This window comes from Pseudophryne corroboree, chromosome 3 (assembly GCF_028390025.1).
Source record: "Pseudophryne corroboree isolate aPseCor3 chromosome 3, aPseCor3.hap2, whole genome shotgun sequence".
Taxonomy (NCBI): Eukaryota; Metazoa; Chordata; class Amphibia; order Anura; family Myobatrachidae; genus Pseudophryne; species Pseudophryne corroboree.
The window spans coordinates 288837979-288863920 of record NC_086446.1 but is presented as its reverse complement, the minus strand read 5'-3'; positions in this window follow the sequence as shown (position 1 = coordinate 288863920).

Sequence of the window (25942 nt, the reverse complement as noted above, 5' to 3'; positions counted from 1 at the left end):
TCACAAGATTAAATCCACAGGGTGTGGAATCTGATGTGAATTGTCTGTTGGATGGTTTGTAGACTGGCTGTTTGACCTGGAGATTATGTTAATCTGGTCATTAACTTGAAGACTAGTGGACGGAAGTGGTTGCTCACTTTATTATACTGTTGAGTCTGGAGCTATTTGAATTCCATTACTATCGTTTGCTGAGTTGGATTTAATCTTGTGAAAAATAATGAGGCTTGTCTTGAAAAAGATTCTTGCTGTAGAATCGAAACCTCGACCCATTAAAGCCGTTAATGAAGCCTTGAAACACTGAGTGGACTGTTTATTTGAGGAGAGTGCCCCCCAGGTTACTGAAACTTTGTGTGTATGTGTATATATATATATATATATATGGACGGATGTCCGGCACTCACGCTTATAGAAGAAACAACGAGTCCTGGTGCCTAACCTCTCTGGATGAGCATATAGGAGAACATGTGGTGGCACTCAGAAATAACAACAACACAGACAGCGCTGGTGCAGTCAACGTTTCAGGGATGGCTCCCTTTTATCAAGACACAACCAGCAACTTGTGATACAAGAAATATATATACATACCAGTACCGTGCAAGTCTCCAATCGCGTGGCCCAAGACGCCTCCCACTGTCGCCGGGCGATGACATCATCCACGCAAGCCTGCGCCGAGAGTCAACGTCGGGAAGGCAGGGGGTGCGGCTCGGTACACACGTCAGAGGGTTACTAGGCAACCTTAGACAACAAGACGTGCAGACATACGAGTACAAATAACTGATACAAAAGATTAAGACAAGGATAACAAATAATTAAAAGCACCTGAACATGTGTTTGTCAATACCGGGCAACGCAATAATATATAGCAGAATATTTAATGATCACAGCCGGCAAAATGACTAATATATTACTGTGTAAATAACAATATATCACAGCATAAATATTGTCGATGGTCTAAACTGAATCCATCTTAAAAATGCATATGTGTAATCTCATAGCTGTCTAGTTATATCAATGCATAAATGATTATAGCGAACAAACATGGTATAATTCATATATTAAAGTGCGGTAAGTTATGCAACTACTTATGCCTACTAGAGGAAATGAGCATAACCATAACACGGCATTTTGTAGGCCGTATTGAAAACACCTAAGCCTTTGTGCGCACACTCATGCACCATGGATTAAACAGATAAATTGCAAACAGAATTTTTTACAAAAAACAATTAAAACTAAGCGCCTCATTGAGGCCCAGCGGGTGAACTGTTTGGAGGGTGTGAATCCACCACGCCTCCTTTCTCAAAAGTGTCTGGCCTCTGTCCCCACCTTTATTGTTCAATGGAACATGATCGATCATTTTGTAGCGGATAGACGACAAACTATGATTACAATTTTTAAAGTGTCTTGCTACTGGGAGATGACTACTTTTTCCTTCTAAGGCAGCTCGTATGCTGGACCTATGAAGGGCAATCCTATCCTTAAACTGTCTGATACTTTTGCCAACATACAGCAGCCCACAAGGGCACTTAATGTAATACACTATAAACTTACTACTACAGGTCAGGGTATACTTGATATTGAAGAGTTTACCCGATCTGGGATGGTTGAAGGTACTGCCCGATTCCAGACAACTGCAGGTAGTACACCCTGTACATCTGTAGTTGCCTGGTTTACGAGTCAAAAAGTGTGGCAATCTTACTTGACCAAAATCGGAAATATCATTGTGGACCACTATGTCCCCTAATATTACGACCCCGCCTATACGCTGCCATAAGTGTAGTATCCTTGAAGCAAGATAATTCTTTATCTCTAGCGATCACCGGCCAAATGCCTTTGGCTTGACGGTGTAATTTCTTACTGGCCGTCGTGTAATCTTGTGTCCAAATCATTCTATTTTGAACCTTTTCGGAATTTTTGGGGACTAGAGTGTCATGTCTCGGTGTATTGAGTGCTTTAGCCATTGCCAGCTTTAGGGATTCTTGAGAATACCCCCTATCTGTAAATTTTCTTGCCATATTCCACATCTGATTTTTAGCATCTTCCTCATTACTGCAAATCCTTCTGATTCTCAGAAACTGTGAAAATGGAAGACTCCATTTCATGGGTTCTGGATGATGGCTATTAGCCCTCAACAAAGTATTGCAATCAGTGGGTTTGTAATACATGCTGGTGACTATGTTACAATTGCTATCCACTGAAATAGCCACGTCTAGATAGTGGACAGTATTGTAACTGCATTCATAGGTAAATTTGATAGCGGAATCTTTCTGATTCACCTGAGATATCATTTCTTCAAAGTCCTGCTGCGTACCTGACCAGATCATCAAAATATCGTCGATAGAACGACGAAATAAGATGATATGTTGGGAATAAGACGCATTGTCAAAAAACAACTGTTTTTCTATTTCGTTCATAAAGATATTTGCGAAACTGGGTGCCACACATGACCCCATGGCGCACCCAGTTCGCTGGCGAAAGATTTGTTTATCAAACAGAAAATAATTCCTGTCTAAGGTCAACGCAAGTAGTTGAACAAAAAACTTAATATCAGGGCCTGAATACTCAGTGTTAGATTCCAAAAAGGTTTGCATCACAGCTAAACCCCTATCGTGGGGGATACTGGTGTATAAATTAACCACATCAATGGTGCATAACAAATACTGAGCCGGAAGGGGTGAAAAGGATTGCAATACTCTAATGAGAGAAGTGGTATCTGTCAGACATAATGGCAAACTGGATATTAAGGGCTCTAAATAAAAGTCCAGGTATCGAGATAAATTATAATACAACGAGTCTCTGGCAGCGATGATAGGGCGCCCCGGTGGATTAACCGCATCCTTATGGAGTTTGGGAATCGTATAGAATGTCGGAATCTTGGGCCAGGTAACACTTAAGGCTTCTTTGGTTGCTGCTGTAATAATGTTAGCCGACACTGCTGTTTGTAAAATCGAATCAAGTTCCATTTTATATTGTATTGTGGGATCCTCCTGCAAAATTTCATAAACGGCTGTATCGTTCAATTGCCGGTAGGCTTCACTTTTATAGCTTGTTAAATCTTGAACTACGATTCCGCCCCCCTTATCCGCCGGGCGGATCGTGATGTCATCGTATTTTCCAAGGTTATTGAGTGCCACCTGCTCATTTTTTGAGCGGTTATATGGTCCTTTATGTGTTTGTGGAGAAGCTTCATTAATATAAGATTCCAAACAGCTAGAAAAACTTTTAATTCTTTTGTTTTGTGTAGGCGGATTAAACAGTGACTTTTTGCAGATAGGAATTTTTTCAGATAGAGGAGGATTCCCTTGAAAGAATTCTTTAAGTTTAATACGTCTGTTTAATTTGAACAGGTCAACCTTATTTTTAAAAACGTCTGGAGTGCAGGTAGGAACAAAGGACAACCCCTTGTTCAGCACATTGACTTCATCTGTAGTAAGCGACCTGGAAGACAGATTAAAAACTATACTTTCTTTCGTGACGTTTTTGGCGGCTTCCCTCCTGTTTTGGCCCCCCCGACGGGTCCTGGCTCTTTTGTCCGTTTTTTGAGCGTGTGTTTACTCCAGAATTGGACTTCTTTGAAGTGGATGCCGTAGCACATTCTGTATCACTTGATGAAATCGCTGTGCTTGATTGATCAGTCTCCAAAGGGAACTTCCTAGGCAGTCGGCGCTGTCTGTTTGTCAATACCGGGCAACGCAATAATATAGAAATTGTCAGCACAAATTGAAAAATATCAATCTGACCTTATAACTTTTAAAAAAGCCAAGCGTACAATGGTGAATCGTGATTACGACCTAAATCAGGTCTATAGTTGGGTATATAACAAAGGCCCGAGATCACAAAGAAATTCCAGACAGCGCCGACTGCCTAGGAAGTTCCCTTTGGAGACTGATCAATCAAGCACAGCGATTTCATCAAGTGATACAGAATGTGCTACGGCATCCACTTCAAAGAAGTCCAATTCTGGAGTAAACACATGCTCAAAAAACGAGCGGACAAAAGAGCCAGGAGCCGTCGGGGGGGCCAAAACAGGAGGGAAGCCGCCAAAAACGTCACGAAAGAAAGTATAGTTTTTAATCTGTCTTCCAGGTCGCTTACTACAGATGAAGTCAATGTGCTGAACAAGGGGTTGTCCTTTGTTCCTACCTGCACTCCAGACGTTTTTAAAAATAAGGTTGACCTGTTCAAATTAAACAGACGTATTAAACTTAAAGAATTCTTTCAAGGGAATCCTCCTCTATCTGAAAAAATTCCTATCTGCAAAAAGTCACTGTTTAATCCGCCTACACAAAACAAAAGTATTAAAAGTTTTTCTAGCTGTTTGGAATCTTATATTAATGAAGCTTCTCCACAAACACATAAAGGACCATATAACCTCTCAAAAAATGAGCAGGTGGCACTCAATAACCTTGGAAAATACGATGACATCACGATCCGCCCGGCGGATAAGGGGGGCGGAATCGTAGTTCAAGATTTAACAAGCTATAAAAGTGAAGCCTACCGGCAATTGAACGATACAGCCGTTTATGAAATTTTGCAGGAGGATCCCACAATACAATATAAAATGGAACTTGATTCGATTTTACAAACAGCAGTGTCGGCTAACATTATTACAGCAGCAACCAAAGAAGCCTTGAGTGTTACCTGGCCCAAGATTCCGACATTCTATACGATTCCCAAACTCCATAAGGATGCGGTTAATCCACCGGGGCGCCCTATCATCGCTGCCAGAGACTCGTTGTATTATAATTTATCTCGATACCTGGACTTTTATTTACAGCCCTTGATATCCAGTTTGCCATTATGTCTGACAGATACCACTTCTCTCATTAGAGTATTGCAATCCTTTTCACCCCTTCCGGCTCAGTATTTGTTATGCACCATTGATGTGGTTAATTTATACACCAGTATCCCCCACGATAGGGGTTTAGCTGTGATGCAAACCTTTTTGGAATCTAACACTGAGTATTCAGGCCCTGATATTAAGTTTTTTGTTCAACTACTTACGTTGACCTTAGACAGGAATTATTTTCTGTTTGATAAACAAATCTTTCGCCAGCGAACTGGGTGCGCCATGGGGTCATGTGTGGCACCCAGTTTCGCAAATATCTTTATGAGCGAAATAGAAAAACAGTTGTTTTTTGACAATGCGTCTTATTCCCAACATATCATCTTATTTCGTCGTTATATCGACGATATTTTGATAATCTGGTCGGGTACGCAGCAGGACTTTGAAGAAATGATATCTCAGGTGAATCAGAAAGATTCCGCTATCAAATTTACCTATGAATGCAGTTACAATACTGTCCACTATCTAGACGTGGCTATTTCAGTGGATAGCAATTGTAACATAGTCACCAGCATGAATTACAAACCCACTGATCGCAATACTTTGTTGAGGGCTAATAGCCATCATCCAGAACCCATGAAATGGAGTCTTCCATTTTCACAGTTTCTGAGAATCAGAAGGATTTGCAGTAATGAGGAAGATGCTAAAAATCAGATGTGGAATATGGCAAGAAAATTTACAGATAGGGGGTATTCTCAAGAATCCCTAAAGCTGGCAATGGCTAAAGCACTCAATACACCGAGACATGACACTCTAGTCCCCAAAAATTCTGAAAAGGTTCAAAATAGAATGATTTGGACACAAGATTACACGACGGCCAGTAAGAAATTACACCGTCAAGCCAAAGGCATTTCGCCGGTGATCGCTAGAGATAAAGAATTATCTTGCTTCAAGGATACTACACTTATGGCAGCGTATAGGCGGGGTCGTAATATTAGGGACATAGTGGTCCACAATGATATTTCCGATTTTGGTCAAGTAAGATTGCCACACTTTTTGACTCGTAAACCAGGCAACTACAGATGTACAGGGTGTACTACCTGCAGTTGTCTGGAATCGAGCAGTACCTTCAACCATCCCAGATCGGGTAAACTCTTCAATATCAAGTATACCCTGACCTGTAGTAGTAAGTTTATAGTGTATTACATTAAGTGCCCTTGTGGGCTGCTGTATGTTGGCAAAAGTATCAGACAGTTTAAGGAGAGGATTGCCCTTCATAGGTCCAGCATACGAGCTGCCTTAGAAGGAAAAAGTAGTGATCTCCCAGTAGCAAGACACTTTAAAAATTGTAATCATAGTTTGTCGTCTATCCGCTACAAAATGATCGATCATGTTCCATTGAACAATAAAGGTGGGGACAGAGGCCAGACACTTTTGAGAAAGGAGGCGTGGTGGATTCACACCCTCCAAACAGTTCACCCGCTGGGCCTCAATGAGGCGCTTAGTTTTAATTGTTTTTTGTAAAAAATTCTGTTTGCAATTTATCTGTTTAATCCATGGTGCATGAGTGTGTGCACAAAGGCTTAGGTGTTTTCAATACGGCCTACAAAATGCCGTGTTATGGTTATGCTCATTTCCTCTAGTAGGCATAAGTAGTTGCATAACTTACCGCACTTTAATATATGAATTATACCATGTTTGTTCGCTATAATCATTTATGCATTGATATAACTAGACAGCTATGAGATTACACATATGCATTTTTAAGATGGATTCAGTTTAGACCATCGACAATATTTATGCTGTGATATATTGTTATTTACACAGTAATATATTAGTCATTTTGCCGGCTGTGATCATTAAGTATTCTGCTATATATTATTGCGTTGCCCGGTATTGACAAACACATGTTCAGGTGCTTTTAATTATTTGTTATCCTTGTCTTAATCTTTTGTATCAGTTATTTGTACTCGTATGTCTGCACGTCTTGTTGTCTAAGGTTGCCTAGTAACCCTCTGACGTGTGTACCGAGCCGCACCCCCTGCCTTCCCGACGTTGACTCTCGGCGCAGGCTTGCGTGGATGATGTCATCGCCCGGCGACAGTGGGAGGCGTCTTGGGCCACGCAATTGGAGACTTGCACGGTACTGGTATGTATATATATTTCTTGTATCACAGGTTGCTGGTTGTGTCTTGATAAAAGGGAGCCATCCCTGAAACGTTGACTGCACCAGCGCTGTCTGTGTTGTTGTTATTTCTGAGTGCCACCACATGTTCTCCTATATATATATATATATATATATATATAAACAACGGTGGCGGCGGCACTCGAACAATAATGCAGACAAAATGCAGGTAATAAGCAACAACGTTTCGGGGTATTTATTGTCACCCCATCCTCAGGTTAAACAAATACAAACAGAAGTATACCTTATATACCCTCCACTATACTTCTGTCTGTATTTGTTTAACCTGAGGACGGGGTGACAATAAATACCCCAAAACGTTATTGCTTATTACCTGCATTTTGTCTGCATTATTGTTTGAGTGCCGCCGCCACCGTTGTTTATATTGGACCTCGCTGAGGGACCTAGGAGGGCACCGGCAAAGTTATGGTACTATTGGGAGTGCTGCCATCAGCATCTTTATTTTTATATATATATATATATATATATATATATACCCTGCTCAAAAAAATAAAGGGAACGCTAAAATAGCACATCCTAGATCTGAATGAATGAAATATTCTTATTAAATACTTTGTTTTTTACATAGTTGAATGTGCTGACAACAAAATCACACAAAAATTATCAATGGAAATCAAATTTATTAACCCATGGAGGTCTGGATTTGGAGTCACACTCAAAATTAAAGTGGAAAAACACACTGCAGGCTGATCCAACTTTGATGTAATGTCCTTAAAACAAGTCAAAATGAGGCCTCCCTACAACGCCTGGGCATGCTCCTGATGAGGTGGCGGATGGTCTCCTGAGGGATCTCCTCCCAGACCTGGACTAAAGCATCCGCCAACTCCTGGACAGTTTGTGGTGCAACGTGGCGTTGGTGGATGGAACGAGACATGATGTCCCAGATGTGCTCAATTGGATTCAGGTCTGGGGAACGGGCGGGCCAGTCCATAGCATCAATGCCTTCGTCTTGCAGGAACTGCTGACACACTCCAGCCACATGAGGTCTAGCAATGTCTTGCATTAGGAGGAACCCAGGGCCAACCGCACCAGCATATGGTCTCACAAGGGGTCTGAGGATCTCATCTCGGTACCTAATGGCAGTCAGGCTACCTCTGGCGAGCACATGGAGGGCTGTGCGGACCCCCAAAGAATTGCGACCCCACACCATTACTTACCCACTGCCAAACTGGTCATGCTGGAGGATGTTGCAGGCAGCAGAACGTTCTCCTTGGCGTCTCCAGACTCTGTCACGTCTGTCACATGTGCTCAGTGAGAACCTGCTTTCATCTGTGAAGAGCACAGGGCACCAGTGGTGAATTTGCCAATCTTGGTGTTCTCTGGCAAATGCCAAACGTCCTGCACGGTGTTGGGCTGTAAGCACAACCACCACCTATGGACGTCGGGCCCTCATACCACCATCATGGAGTCTGTTTCTGATCGTTTGAGTAGACACATGCACATTTGTGGCTTGCTGGAGGTCATTTTGCAGGGCTCTGGCAGTGCTCCTCCTGTTCCTCCTTGCACAAAGGCGGAGGTAGCGGTCCTGCTGCTGGGTTGTTGCTCTCCTGCGGCCTCCTCCACGTCTACTGTAGCGCCTCCATGCTCTGGACACTACGCTGACAGACACAGCAAACCTTCTTGCCACAGCTCGCATTGATGTGCCATCCTGGATGAGCTGCACTACCTGAGCCACTTGTGTGGGTTGTAGGGAGGTCATACAGGCACGTGGAGGCCACACACTACTGAGCCTCATTTTGACTTGTTTTAAGGACATAACATCAAAGCTGGGTCAGCCTGTATTGTGTTTTTCCACTTTAATTTTGAGTGTGACTCCAAATCCAGACCTCCATGGGTTAATAAACTTGATTTCCACTGATAATTTTTGTGTGATTTTGTTGTCAGCACATTCAACTATGTAAAGAACAAAGTATTTAATAAGAATATTTCATTCATTCAGATCTAGGATGTGTTATTTTAGTGTTCCCTTTATTTTTTTGAGCAGTGTATATATATATATATATATATATATATATATATATTTATTTATAGCGTATATCTGGAAACCCCCTTCAGAAATCCTGCATTTGATCCTGTCCATACATAATTGCGCCGTCATCATGCACGCCGGCCTCATGACATTGTCACGCCACTGCTTGCACTGCTGGGAGGGAGAAGTGTGATGTTTTTTTCCTGAAGTAAATATGGATTCTATTGAAATTAGTACCATTTGTACAAACAAATGGTTAATTTCAATATAATCCAGTATTATTTAAAAAAAAGTGTGTGTGTGTGTATATATATATATATATATATATATATATATATAAAGGCAATGTACAGACCGGCACTCCCCTGGTTATTGTATCTGGTGTTCCGGTGCCTCCAGAGTACATAGGTTATGTAGAAAGCAAAGAAGGCTGCGGCACTAGAAGACTTAAATCAATAAAGCGGTGTATTAAAAATAACACATGGTGTCCAACGTTTCGGGGTCGACACACCCCTTTGTCAAGGATAAACAGCAATGACAAAGGGGTGTGTCGAACCCGAAACATTGGACACCATGTGTTATTTTTAATACACCGCTTTATTGATTTAAGTCTTCGAGTGCTGCAGCCTTCTTTGCTTTATATATATATATATATATATATATATGACAAGAATTACTCTCCCACTGCGCTATTTCAAATAAAACACTAAAATTAATTAATTATATGGCTGCCTGTATCCTCTAAGTTCCCTGTTAGGAGGAACTAAATGTGTGAAAATATGAAACGAAATAGAGGAGATGGCGCCAAGGGAGTTATATCAACGCCCTACCTAAAAACGGACCCTTACAGTACTCTCCGGATAAATTACGTCAGATAACAAATACTAACATAAAAATTTATTAAAACAACATATAAACCCGACACAAATGTTCATAAGTATACAGAGTTGATACATTTACATTTGTCGCACAATTTGAACAATCAGTTTGTAGTGATGAGGAAAAAGCGTAGATATATCACTACGATTTCCTCCTTCTCCTTATTGTAGATTCGGAGGTAACATCAGATAATAGATAGATAAATAACCCAACGCGTTTCGTCTTGTTCCAAGACTTCATCAGGGGTAAAATCTCTTCATTTCAGAACATATTGTCAGCACATAAAAGGTCATTCAAAGATGTATGAACAACGTTTCAATATTTCAATGGGACTTGATTGATACAGCGAGGACCATACCTCATATATCATCAGCTTGAGTCTGACATTCAGATATTCGAATATGGGGAAGATTCATATGTGTATAGAATCTAACTGGTTCGCAAGCATAAGGAACCTCGTCGGTCAGCAGCTTGAACCTGACACTCAGAGACTCAGGAGTGAAGGCAATTCAAATGGGTATAATGTCTAACCAATTTAGAACACGTGGTAGACCCTCCAGTGGTGCAGTGCTGACAGCCAAGTCTCTGTATCATACAATTGGTTAGACATTATACCCATTTGAATTGCCTTCACTCCTGAGTCTCTGAGTGTCAGGTTCAAGCTGCTGACCGACGAGGTTCCTTATGCTTGCGAACCAGTTAGATTCTATACACATATGAATCTTCCCCATATTCGAATATCTGAATGTCAGACTCAAGCTGATGATATATGAGGTATGGTCCTCGCTGTATCAATCAAGTCCCATTGAAATATTGAAACGTTGTTCATACATCTTTGAATGACCTTTTATGTGCTGACAATATGTTCTGAAATGAAGAGATTTTACCCCTGATGAAGTCTTGGAACAAGACGAAACGCGTTGGGTTATTTATCTATCTATTATCTGATGTTACCTCCGAATCTACAATAAGGAGAAGGAGGAAATCGTAGTGATATATCTACGCTTTTTCCTCATCACTACAAACTGATTGTTCAAATTGTGCGACAAATGTAAATGTATCAACTCTGTATACTTATGAACATTTGTGTCGGGTTTATATGTTGTTTTAATAAATTTTTATGTTAGTATTTGTTATCTGACGTAATTTATCCGGAGAGTACTGTAAGGGTCCGTTTTTAGGTAGGGCGTTGATATAACTCCCTTGGCGCCATCTCCTCTATTTCGTTTCATATATATATATATATAAATAATTACATATTTTTTTACACATTGCGCCAGGTAGAGCACGTTATACACATTGCGCCAGGTAGATCACGTTATACATATTGTATCGGGTAGAGGATGTTATACACATTGCACCAGGTAGAGCACATTGCGCCAGGTAGAGCACGTTATACACATTGCACCAGGCAGAGCACGTTATACTCATTACGCCAGGAAGAGCACGTTATACACATTAAACCAGGCAGAGCACGTTATACACATTACACCAGGCAGAGCACATTATACACATTACACCAGGCAGAACACATTATACACATTGCACCAGGCAGAGCACATTATACTCATTATGCCAGGCACAGCACGTTATACACATTGCACCAGCTAGAGCACGTTATACACATTGCACCAGGCAGAGTATGTTATACTCATTACACCAGACAGAGCACGTTATACACACTGCACCAGGCAGAGCATGTTATACTCATTATGCCAGGCAGAGCACGTTATACACATAGCACCAGGTAGAGCACGTTATACACATTGCACCAGGTAGAGCACGTTATACACATTGCACCAGGCAGAGCACGTTATACTCATTACGCCAGGGAGAGCACGTTATACACATTACACCAGGCAGAGCACGTTATACACATTACACCAGGCAAAACACATTATACACATTGCACTAGGCAGAGCACACTATACTCATTATGCCAGGCACAGCACGTTATACACATTGCACCAGCTAGAGCACGTTATACACATTGCACCAGGCAGAGCATGTTATACTCATTACACCAGACAGAGTACGTTATACACACTGCACCAGGCAGAGCATGTTATACTTATTATGCCAGGCAGAGCACGTTATACACATAGCACCAGGTAGGAGCACGTTATACACATTGCACCAGGAGGAGCACGTTATACACATTGCACCAGGTAGAGCACGTTATACACATTGCACCAGGTAGCGCACATTGGCCCTCATTCTGAGTTGTTCGCTCGTTGCCGATTTTCTCTATTTTGCGATTAGTCGCTTACTGCGCATGCGCAATGTTCGCAGAGCGCATGCGCTTAGTTATTTTACTCAACAGTTAGGTATTTTACTCACGGCATTATGAGGAATTTTCTTCGTTCTGGTGATCGTAGTGTGATTGACAGGAAGTGGGTGTTTCTGGGCGGAAACTGACCGTTTTATGGGTGTGTGTGAAAAAACGCTGCCGTTTCTGGGGAAAACGCGAGAGTAGCTGGAGAAACGGGGGAGCGAACGCTGGGTGTGTTTGTGACGTCAAACCAGGAACGAAACTGACTGAACTGATCGCAGTGGCAGAGTAAGTCTCGAGCTACTCAGAAACTGCTAAGAAATGTCTATTCCCAATTTTGCGAATCTTTCGTTCGCAATTCTGCTAAGCTAAGATACACTCCCAGAGGGCAGCGGCTTAGCGTGTGCACTGCTGCGAAAAGCGGCTAGCGAGCGAACAACTCGGAATGAGGGCCATTATACACATTGCACCAGGCAGAGCCCGTTATACTCATTACACCAGACAGAGCACGTTATACACATTGCACCAGGTAGAGCACGTTATACACATTGCACCAGGCAGAGCACGTTATACACATTGCACCAGGCAGAGCATCTTATACTCATTACGCCAGGTAGAGCACATTATACACATTGCACCAGGTAGATCCCACCCATACACATTGGATCAGGTAGAGCAAGTTATACACATTGCACCAGGTACAGCACATTATACACATTGCAACAGGTAGAACCCCCTATACACACTGCGTCACCGCCCCAGACCCCCAGTCTAAAAACTAGTACAAAAACATTACTGAGAGTTCCATGTGGTGTAATACGAATGGAGGTCCATGGGGGTGACAACATGAGTTACTATACCGGGTGACACCAACCCTAGTGACACCTCTGTTCATATTAATATGGTTATTATTAATAGTGTGCCACTGAAAATTAAGAATTTTTATTGCCGCATATAAAGATTATTTTTTCATTGGCATTTAACATGGCACAAGTCCATGCATGCTAGATCAAATAATGTACGCTTTGCAGATCTTGTTAATATATTGTTTTCTATGAGTATGCAAGGTTTGGCAGCCAGAATGCAGGCGGTCTCTCCAATATCTACTGCTTTCTGTAATGTTAAATTCTAATGACACCCAATTTTGTACTTTAACATGCTGAAACTGTAATTTCTGTTTATTTTAAGGGCATAATTGTTTGTTAAATAGGAACCATCGTGTGTGCTTCAAGCATCGCTCTTCAGGTACACAACGAAATACATATTTAGAACCTTATTCAGCTTCAGTTGCAGTTCTGCTAAAATAGCAAAACTGCAACTGGCTGCGATTGCATGCAGGGGGCCGCCCAGCACAGGGAAAGGCAGCCCAGCATGCAAATGCCTGCCATGTAATTGCAATTGCATTGCTGATTTGTGAAAGACCCCTTCCTCCGCAGCCAGACTGCGAAGGCAGGTGCTTGCTGGCATTTTTAGGGCCGCAGCGGACACGCATGATGTCACGTGGTCGCCCTGAACCCGCCTTTGTTTTAGTTGCCACACCCACCCAACGGTGAGTTGACGCCCCCACAGTGCCAAGCCGGCGCCCCGTTTTGCCCCGCAAACACCTCTGCCTGTTAATCAGGCAGAGGCTTTTGCATAAGTGAGATGTGATCACATCTCACTGTGTGCACACGCGCAGTACAGCTGCTGCACATGCGCACTGGCCATTCATAGTTCAGTGGCCCTCATTCTGAGTTGTTCGCTCGCTAGCTGCTTTTAGCAGCAGTGCACACGCTAGGCCGCCGCCCTCTGGGAGTGTATCTTAGCTTAGCAGAAATGCGAACGAAAGGTTAGCAGTTCTGCTATTAAATATTTCCCTGCACTTTCCAGACTGTTTGGTTCCTGGTTTGACGTCACAAACACACCCTGCGTTCGGCAAGCCTCTCCCCCGTTTCCCCAGCCACTCCTGCGTTTTCGTCTGGCACGCCTGCGTTTTTTAGCACACTCCCGGAAAACGCTCAGTTACCACCCAGAAACACCCACTTCCTGTCAATCACTCAGCGATCAGCAGAGCGACTGAAAAGCGTCGCTCGGCCCTGTGTAAAATTGCATAGTTTTGTGTGAAAGTACTTAACACGTGCGCCCTGCGGCCCATACGCATGCACAGAACTGCCGGTTTTTAGCCTGATCGCAATTCTGCTAAAAAACGGCAGCGAGCGATCAACTAGGAATGACCCCCATTACGTGATCACATTTCACTGTGTGCACACGTGCAGTACAGCTGCTGTCAGTGGCGGAACTAGCAAGCGGTGGGCCCAGGTGCGACAAAATGCTTTGGGCCTCCCCCCCCCCCATCCCATCCAAGTCCACCCCCTCACCCCTTGAGAGGATCTGGTGAGGGGGACCTGCTCAGGGCCAGAGAAATGGATACCTAGCAACAGTGCCGTAACTAGACATTTTAGCACTGTGTGCAAGAAACGGCATCGGAGCCCCACCCCTGCATGCAAAACAGGGGCAGTGCGCGCCGTAGGCGCGAGCAAAAATACATAGTGGCGTGGCTTTGCGGGGAAGGGGTGTGGCCACAAAATAATACCAATTCCTAAAACGGTGCACAGTAGTCTCCATTCTTCAAATTACGCCGCACAGTAGCACCACTACACCAGGTAGAGACCCTTTTACACCTTACAGCGAACAGATTCCTTTTTTTACACATTACGGCAGACAGCGTCCCCTTTTTACACATTACGGCAGACAGCGTCCCCCTTTTTATACATTACGGCAGACAGCGTCCCCTTTTTACACATAACGGCAGACAGCGTGCCCTTGTTACACATTACGGCAGACAGCGTCCCCCTTTTTATACATTACGGCAGACAGCGTCCCCCTTTTTACACATAACGGCAGACAGCGTGCACTTTTTACACATTACGGCAGACAGCGTACACTTTTTACACATAACGACAGACAGCGTGCCCTTGTTAAACATAGCGGAAGACAGCATACACTTTTTACACATAACGGCAGACAGCGTCCCCCTTTTTACACATTACGGCAGACAGCGTCCCCTTTTTACACATTACGGCAGACAGCGTCCCCTTTTTACACAATACGGCAGACAGCGTACACTTTTTACACATAACGGCAGACAACGTACACTTTTTACACATAGCGGCAGACAGCGTGCCCTTGTTACACATTACGGCAGACAGCGTGCCCTTGTTACACATTACGGCAGACAGCGTGCCCTTGTTACACATTACGGCAGGCAGTCCCCCATTTTTACACATAGCGGCAGGCAGTCCCAACAAATAAAGAAAGAAAAAGAGAAAGAAAGAAAGAAAGAAAGAAAGAAAGAAAGAAAGAAAGAAAGAAAGAAAGAAAGAAAGAAAGAAAGAAAGAAAGAAAGAAAGAAAGAAAGAAAGAAAGAAAGTAGAATCATACTTACCCTCTCCGCTGGCTCAGGCTCCTCGTGCAGCTTGACGATTCCCGGGCAGTAGACGAGGTGGAGGAGGGAGCCGCAGCAGCGCTGTGTTATTGGTGGAGGCGCTGCTGCTGCTGCCCCCCTGCTTCACTATAGGCTGTTCTCGGAAGACAGCCTATAGTGAAGCAGAGGGGCAGCAGGAGCAGCGCCTCCACCAGTAACAAAGCGCTGCTGCGGCTCCCTCCTTCACCTCCGTCCTCCTCCTTCCCCCGTCCATGCCGCTGCTCTTCTCCTCTGTGGGCGGCTGTGCGCTGCGGGCAGCGGTTGCCCGCAGCGCACAGTGGCATGTAATGAGTCAGTTTGACTCATTACATGCTTGGGCCTCTGGACAGAGGCGGGCCCCAGTGCAACGCACTGCTTGCCCTGCCGGTAGTTCCGCCTCTGGCTGCTGTACATGCGCACTGGCCATTCATAGTTCAGTATGTGATCACATCGCTGATGCGATCCATACTGAATAAGGCCCTTAGTACCCCATTATGAAATGTTTATTTGAATTATATATAATTATGCTTTATGGTCATTTCCAAATCACCTTATAACATGCAGACTTTATTTATTTTCTAAGCAATAGTGTGTAACTAAAAATTTGTTACATTAATCTTCTCCACAAAAGATGGATACATGTACTAGTAAATTAACAAATTTGATCGCCCAATCCCTAATTATAATACCTAAGTATATATTTTTTTCATTCACATACTATGATTACAATACAATGATCAGCTGAAATATATGCCTCCATGCTATGTAGTGGTCCAATCATATATCCACAACAGTCTGACAATTTTCAAGCACTTTTTTATAAAAATAAAAATAAAAATATGACTGTACATTTAGAACTGGATAGTCATAGTAATTTAATAAAATGGATTATATTATGTTTATAATTCTTCAATTTAGCTTTCTATGCTGACAGGGCAGTTAAACGATGAGCCAAAATAATTTTACTCATAACAACTTATGTGTACAATAAATAATGTTTCAATGCATAATAAATTATATTGTTTTATTATGCTATAAAATGTATGACTTAAACAATACCACGAAATTGCTATTCAGCTGGAAACTACTGTTTATTTGCTGACTACAGTACAACAAAAAGTAAATCATAAGAAGAGATGTTTCACTTAAACATTAAAGGCTCATACACACTAGAAGACTTGAAAGATGTGAAAGATAACGAGATTGAGTGCACACACTGAGCGATTTTACAAACAATCAAAACGACAAACGTTCTGCTCTGCTGGGATTGAGGGAATTGAGCTGTATGCATGGAGTGACAACCTGCTTCCAGCGAGCACGGGTGTGCGCATCGTTCATCGTTTGCTGTGTATACACTTGAACGATTGGAACGTTCTGAATGATTTGATCATTCCCAATCGTCGTTATCGCTCATATCTATGGAAAAAATCTTCTAGTGTGTATGGGACTTAACACTTCCCCACAGCCCGGCCCAGTGTCGGACTGGGGCATGGAGGGCCCACTGGGGGAATGCAGTGGTAGTAGCCCATGCTTATGGGTGTGGCCAGCTGCCACAGAGGCTTGGCCAACCATGTTATTGGCTCCATGATAAATATATATAGTAAATACCGCAAGTGCATGCATGATAATGTACCAGGTTAATAACTGCAATGCACTGTAGAACCTGATCCCTAGAGGAGGAGGTGGGCCCCCAGGCAGTGGGGCCCACCACCTAACCCTAACCCGTACCCCGATACTTGCCTTCAGGATTTTGGCTGTCTGTGTTCCAGCACCGGTCTCCTCAGTGGTGTCAAGATTCCGCTGTCGGACACATGTCCACTGGCATACTGATGGCCGGGATCTGACAAAACACGTGGATCCGCGGCTAATACACCGATCCACGTGTTTTCCAACAAGTCATAATTGCCGACCTGTTGGAAAAATGGCAGCCCTATTGAATAGGTCGAATTATGATTCGACCTAAAAAAGTGGAAAACTGACGTCTTTCCGACAAGATGGCAGTTCCGACTATAATTGAATACACCCCATAGTCTCCCCTAAACAAAGTGCAGTTTATGTAGTACAGTAACTCAGACGGGTTTGGTACGTAATACTCAGAGGCGTCACCAGGTGTGGTGACACCCAGTGCGCACTCCGCACCGCTCGGCCGCCCGAACAGGGGGCATGGTCTTACAAAATGGGCGTGGCCTCACAGGGGTCTGGCTGGGTGTGGTATGTTCCCGGGTGTCACCCTTGGAAGGGGTGACACCAAAGTGCTGGCTCTTCTGCAGTGACATTCTGGTGATATTCATCTGCAGCACTCTGCTCCTGTCACACATGAAGAGCTGGCACTGCACTCAGTCTAGTCTCCGGGGGCAGCCAGCATCTCCGAGGATGCTGGACACGCCCTAGGAATAAAGAAATGGAGACCCCTGCGAGGTCATGCCCATTTTGTGAGGCCATGCCCCCTGTTTGGGCAGCCGAGCAGTGCAGAGTGTGCACCGGGTGTCACCACATCTGGTGACACTTCTGGGTATTACATACCGAACACGTCTGAGATACTGTATTATATAAACTGCACTTTGTTTAGGGGAGACTACGGGGTGTATTCAATTATAGTTATAACTGCTGTCTTGTCGGAAAGACGTCAGTTTACAACTTTTTTAGGTCGAATTGTGATTCGACCTATTTAATAGGGCTGCAGTTTTTCCGACAGGTCGCCAATTCTGACTTATCGGAAAGCACATGGATCGGCGGATTAGCCGCGGAGCCACGTGTTTTAGCCCTATTTCCGACAATGTCAATCCGACTTTAAAAAAAAAGTTGGATTGGCATTGTCGGTAACGGCCAAAACCAGTCGGATTTGGACGCTAATTGAACAGTAAACTGTCGAATCCTCTCCGTCGGCGAGGATCTGATAGCAATTGAATACAACCGTATAGCTTGTTACATGCTAATTAAGCATCCTTAATGAGCTAGCTACAATTGCTCTAAAATCAAACATTTGGAAACCCCTATCCAGAAATCCTGCGTTTGCCCCTGTCAGCTTTTTATTTTCTCATGATGAGCCTTTTCCTTTTCAGACAGGCTTAATATTTAATCTATGCAAATAATCCTTCTAAAGGGAAATAGACTTCTGGGTAATTCAATATATATAGTCCTGTGTTTGCACTGCTATGCAAAACTATGTGCACGTATTACGTTCTTAGCAAGAAACGCTCTGTCCCCCACCAAGGCCTCCTATTGACAGGTGTAAACTTCTGCTGATCTGCAAATTTCACCTTCTTTCTTCACAAATTACAGTATATGGAAGGCACATTTTGCATTAGACGTAAGTACAGGAAGTACAGTTTATTCTGGAGGTATGTATGGGAGATATGTATTAGAGGTAAGTACAAGAGGTATGCTTTTGAGCTATGTGTGGGAGGGGTGGTATTCATGTAACCGCCGGTCTGCTGACCGACAGTCACATGACCTCCTCCACCATCCCGCCGGCTCAGTATCCCGATGGTCGGCATGCCGACCAACAGGGACTATTTCCACTCGTGGGTGTCCACGACACCCATAGAGTGGGAATAGAACCCGTGGCGACCGCAGGTCGCCACCGAGCCCGCAGCGTGGCGAGCGCAGCGAGCCCGCAAGGGGCTTGCTGCACTCGCCCCTCCCCGCCGGGTTCCCGGCGTCGGTATGCTGCCGGGATCCCGGCGTCGGTAAGCTGACCGGCGGTCAGGAGACCGCCGGTCAGCCGTACTACACCCGTGTGGGAGGTATGTGTAATAGTACCCGTGTGTGAATGAAATTTTACCTGCTTTCTTCTGGCGACGCTTGCGGCTTTGAGACCTCTCACGACTTCTTCTTCAGGAGCCTGTGGCAGAAGAATGATCACCCCAAGGAGGACCCCACAGATGAAGGAAAAGCAAATGGGTGGTGACAACATGTTTATTAAATCATGGGAGAGAAACGTCACTGTTTACTATATTCAAATGACGACTAATAAGTCAATTCTATCTCAGAGGCACAGGATGGAATATCACGTATCATTTGTGTCATAGGCTGAAGTGTCATCACATGTCATTGGCATAACAAGCATAAACGTTACCACATATCATTTGCCTAATAAGCATAAACGTCATCACATATCATCTGCATAATCAGCATAAGTGCTTGGTATAGAGCTCAGAAGAAGAAAAGAAAACCTGAATGTCATTTAACCAGGAGTGTTCCGGAACGCTCAAACAATATATTAACGCGCCACTAGGTGGCGATAGAAACCTTAATAAAGAGAGTCTTTAATGTTATACACAATCCGGAGTATCGGTTTAGGCGGGTTAGAAAAGTCATATGGTATACAGGAGGGAGTTGCGGAAGACTGCAGATGATAATTGGCATGGGCTAGCGTAGTACAGGTTGAGTATCCCTTATCCAAAATGCTTGGGACCAGAGGAATTTTGGATATCGGATTTTTCCGTATTTTGGAATAATTGCATACCATAATAAGATATCATGGCGATGGGACCTGAATCTAAGCACAGAATGCATTTATGTTACATATACACCTTATACACACAGCCTGAAGGTCATTTTAGCCAATATTTTTTATAACTTTGTGCATTAAACAAAGTGTGTGTACATTCACAAAATTCATTTATGTTTCATATACACCTTATGCACATAGCCTGAAGGTCATTTAATACAATATTTTTAATAGCTTTGAGTATTAAACAAAGTTTGTGTACATTGAGACATCAAAAAACAAAGGTTTCACTATCTCAGTCTCACTCAAAAAAGTCCGTATTTCGGAATATTCCGTATTTCGGAATATTTGGATATGGGATACTCAACCTGTAATTGTTTCTGGGCACCAACATGTTATTACAGTGAACTTCCCCTCCTAAGACGAGGCATATATCATCAAGTGCCTCAGTAGCAGACAGGACTAGCTTTGCAAATGAGCCTGTATTATCTAGGATAATATACAAGTAGTAGGGTTTCAACAGGGTGCAGAGGGGCGAGCCAAGTCGGGTACTTAGGGCATGGTAATGTTGATTTGTACAAGGGATGTAGTGTCACTAACGCCCCTGTTCCGTCTCCCAGTGAAGCAGTTCTTGTGCCCCCGGATACAACAACAACAGTGCTGGCCAGGCCAGAAGTCTTTGGCCTGATTAGGGCCGGTAGGCAGGGAAGTGAGGTGTCCCCTGCGGCTTACCCTTAAACGTGGGATAGACTGGCAGCGGTAGATGTCCTCAGACTCGCGGCGCTGCAGTGTCTGGGCGCCCATTCTCCACAGCGGTGCTTGGCCCCGTCTCCGGTCCCTGCAGCGGGCAGCGGGCGGCAGCTCAGTGCTCTTGAGTGGGTCCCCCGCTCTGTGCGGCTGTCGGAAGATCAGGTCCCAGCTCTCTCTCTCACAAGGTGCGGCTGGCGGTTCGGCCCCCGGCAACTGTGGACAGCGGCTGGTCTCTCCTCTCCCGCTCCCGGCGGTCTCACAATGCGTAGCTGCGGCGCGCCTCCTGGCTGGGTGCTGGTGCCGGCTCTGCCCCGGCAGCAGCAGACCCTCTTCAGTGCCGGTGCCCCGCTCTCGGCCTGAAACAGCTGTGGCTCGCCTCAGCACTTTCTTGTCCACACACTCAGCGGTGAGTCAGCGGTCCTTCTCGGGCTCCCCGGCAACTCTCCTTTTTTACCCGGGTCCTCCCCTCTCCTTTCCCACGCCCAATGCAGCCAGTCCAAACAGGCACAGGCTTCTCGCGCTGCTGGGACATATTCCACAAGTCCTGGGTCCTAGTGCCTTAATGGTTTCCCCTCCCTGGTGCTGCGGTTGCTGAGCAACTGGGATGGGAATATTAACCCCTGCAGTCTCCACTCTAAGGACTCCTCATTAGGCTGCTTTGGCATCAGTGGCAGCCCCAACAGTTAAATCAGGGGTACCCCAGAGGCAGGGTACCACATATGTATGGGGTTATGTTTTGGAGTTAACTACAGGGGCAAATTTTGATGGTATGTATGGGAGTATGTACTGGAGGCAAGTACAGGAGGTATGTTTTGTAAGCAAGAACAGTACAGGAGGCATGTTTTGGAGGTAAGTGGAGCAGGTATGTGTGGGATGTACATATGGTTGCAGTGGTGGGTTGGGGGTATACCACCTGTTACTACAGTAGATGAATAAGGAAATATTATAAAATTTAAAATCCCTTTTCTGGTGGCAGATCGAGGATATTACAGGTAACAAGTCATGAGTGAAAACTGCAGGAGAGTAGTAAGTTGGTGTGACCGGTGGTGTCACCTTGCTGTGCATGGTGATTACAGATTTTTTGATCCCACTGGACCTGGGCTAATAAGGGATTACCTCTCACCACCAGTAACTATTGACTCCAACCACTTCACAGTGGGCGGGTAATGTGCTGCCACCACCAGGTTCCTAGAATCGGCACCTGGAACCACTTTTTTCTGCTGTATATGAGTAGACAAACTGCTGCCACACCTCAGAATTGGTGTCAGCTGATTCCCACTGATCCCTCTTAATGGACGAATCCTTGCACGGTAGCTGGCAGTGTGGAGCTTGGAGACACTGCACTCAACCTAGAACATCCAGAGAGCGGAGTAGCGTTTGGTGCAATTATGTTTTTTGCAGGATACAGATGCAGTCATCTTGGAGGCAAGATATTTATTGCTCAAAAAGTTTCTTCCCCTTGCAGATATTGTTCGGAAGTACAGTATAGCAGCATACAGATGTTCACAACAGTACAACTCTTCTTGAAGTCACAGAATATATATACCAAACAGGTATACATCTTCTGTTTGGTATATACAGAACCTTTGTATCCTAGCAGCCCATAGAGAGCTCCGGATTCCCCTTAGTGCATTTTTGTTTAAATAACACATATTAATTGAAAACATGTTTAATAGTAAAAACGTTATACTTTGCAATGCTTATATAGTCTGTGCCTAGTGCCCTGCAGCACCAGGCTTTTATATGCCAAGACATTCCAGCTGAGCTTAAAAGCAATATTTATTTTAGTGCATTTCATTTTATTATATGTGCAGTGTTGGTACTTTCCCCCAGTGCAGCACACAGGGGTTAACCCCAGGGCCGTAACTATGTGTGCGCCAAGTGTGCCTGGCACACAGCGCAGTCGCTCTGAGGGCGCAACTGACAGCATCCCTGTTCCAAGGGGACTTTAGTCAGCGGCATTGCAATGAGTCAAACTGACTCATTACATGAGCGAGGAGAGGAGCAACAGCTCCGGGGACAGTGGAGAAGGAGGAGGAGGGAACGGCACTCGGGAGCTGCAGCAGCGCACTGTAATTGGTGGCGGTGCCGCTGCAGCTGTCCCTCTCCTTCCACATAGGCTGGACGCAGCCACTGTGAATGCCGGGATGAGGGAAGCGCATCCCAGCATTCACTGCAGCGGCAGTCAGCATATGTGGAAGAAGAGGAACAGCTGCAGCGGTTCCGCCACAAATTACAGTGCGTTGCTGCGGCTCCCAAGTCCCCCTCCATCCTCCTCCTTCTCCCCTGCCCAGGATCTGCCTGACTACCTGCACCGAGGAGCCTGTCTGCCATAATGTATAAAAAAGGGGACTGTCTGCCGTAATGTGTAAAAAGAGGGACTGTCTGCCGTAATGTGTAAAAAGGGGGACTGTCAGCCATAATGTGTAAAAAGTGGGACTCTGTCTGCCGTAATGTGTAAAAAGGGGGACTGTCTGCCGTAATGTGTAAAAAGGGGACTCTGTCTGCCGTAATGTGTAAAATGGGACTCTGTCTGCTGTAACGTGTAAAAAGGGGACTCTGTCTGCCGTAATGTGTAAAAGGTGGACTCTATCTGCTGTAATGTGTAAAAAAGGGAGACTGTGCCGTAATGTGTTAAAAGGGGGACTGTCTGCCGTAATGTGTAAAAAGGGGACTCTGTCTGCTGTAATGTGTAAAAAGGGGACTCTGTCTGCCGTAATGTGTAAAAAGGGGGACTCTGTCTGCTGTAATGTGTAAAAAGGGGACTCTGTCTGCTGTAATGTGTAAAAAGGGGACTCTGTCTGCCGTAATGTGTAAAAAAGGGGACTCTGTCTACCGTAATGTGTAAAAAGGGGGATTCTGTCTGCTGTAATGTGTAAAAAGGGGATGCTGTCTGCCGTAATGTGTAAAAAGGGGACTCTGTCTGCTGTAATGTGTAAAAAGGGGACTCTGTCTGCCGTAATGTGTAAAAAGGGGGACTCTGCTGTAATGTGTAAAAAGGGGACTCTGTCTGCTGTAATGTGTAAAAAGGGGACTCTGTCTGCTGTAATGTGTAAAAAGAGGACTCTGTCTGCCGTAATGTGTAAAAAGGGGGACTCTGTCTGCCATAATGTGTAAAAAGGGGGACTCTGTCTGCTGTAATGTGTAAAAAGGGGATGCTGTCTGCCGTAATGTGTAAAAAGGGGGATTCTGTCTGCTGTAATGTGTAAAAAGGGGATGCTGTCTGCCGTAATGTGTAAAAAGGGGACGCTGTCTGCAGCAATGTGTAAAAAGGGGACTCTACCTGCCATAATGTGTAAAAGGGGCTCTACCTGGTGTAGTGGCACTACTGTGCAGCATCATTTGAATAATGAAGACTAGTGTGCACCGTAATATGAATTGGTATTTTGTGGCCACACCCCTTCCCTGTGAAGCCACGCCCCTATATTTTTGATGCGCACACTGCCTCTATTTTACATAAGGGCGGGTGCCGATGCCATTTCTTGCACACAGCGCTAAAATGTCTAGTTGCGGCACTGGTTAACTCCCCCGGTTAACACCTTTCCCCCCCCCCCCCAGCATCGCTGCAGACCTGTAGGGCTGGGCTCACACAGCCCTTCAGCCCTGGAAGTACATTCTAGCTACAGTAGCTCCTTATATATCGTCCCCTGGTGCACCGCCAGACACAAATTTTGACATTATATATCAAGGATTTTGTTGATTTAAAGGGTTATTCAGGTAGCATCGGTAAGCGTTGGGACTGCAATTACCCCCTCGGCGACACCAGTGCACACGCACAGGTTCCATCCTGCACGAGCACGGTTGCCGAATGCGATCAGTTCACAATGGGTGCTGATTGAAAGGTAGAGGCGTTCGCAGGGGGCAGCGACAGACCATTGCGGGAGTGGCACAGTGAAAAAGGGGGCAGGGCAGCAGTGTATTCGAGACGGCTGCATGACATCGCACGCAGCCACTCTGATGGTAAACATGGCAGCTGACAGCCTGCATTAGCAGCCTAGCTGCAGCTACAGGAGGTCATCTACAATTGCTGAGACAGCAGTGTAAATTGTAGTCGCAGCTGGTGGTCATCAGTTCGTATACTGGGCAGCCTTGCCCTGCAATGGGTGGCCCCAAGCATGCTATAGAAGGGATTGCAGATCCTGCTTTTTAGCAGAATCTGCAATCTTTACTGAATAACCCACTTGTACCTTAGATATTGCTAATCCTAGCTAATTTCTTTGATGGTGTCGTGGTTGAATTACTGTATTATGTCCATCAGGTGGTTTTGTGTAAAGTAGCTATTCCATAGATAACGTAGGATGTCTAAATCTGTACAAGAACAGAAAGGTGAAGGTAAGCAGAGACTAATGCAGTGCATCACTTATGAATAATGGGTAAACTATGTTATCTTAAGGACTTTGAATGTAGAATGATTGTTGCGCTTCTAGCAGTAGTGTGACCATTAGCAAAACAACTGCTCTGGTGAATTGTCTGAGGGCGACATTTCTTAAAGTGTACACAGAATTGACCAGCAGACAAAAAAACTGGATCTAAGCGCAAGGCCTGTGGTTGTAATTGGTTACTGAATGCTGAAGTGGAATGGAGAGTGGGTCGACTTGTCGCACAGATGGGCAACAGTCTATCAAATTATGGATAATCTGATCAATTCAGATGGCCTCTCAATGAACATTATGCCACACAATACATTGTAGGGGATACTGGAGCAAAAGGCCTGCCTGTGTGCCATTTATCATCTGCAAGCAAGGTAAAATGCCTCCAGTTTGCTTAGGAACAAAATCATTGGACAGTAAACGATTGGAAATGGGTCATGTGATCTGATGAATCATGCTTTAAATGACATCATGCGGATAGTAGAGTGAGGATATGGAGACAACGGCACAAAAGCAAGGATCCTTATTGCAACATCACAACTCTTCAGGCTGGTGGAGGCAACTTTATGGAAATGCAGATTATCACATTTGGGCTAATATTAGCCTCAAAACATACCGACGCTTGTTAGGACCCATGGCTAGATGAATTCATTACATTTTCAGGGCAAATTGTGGCCCAACAAAGTACTATCCCAGTGATCATAATAATTCTTTAGTCATGGCATAAATATAGTTGGCGTGGTAAGGCATACTAACGCGCAAAAGGATCCACACCATGCAATACACAGATTCACCATTGGGTGGGGGATGTGGATTGC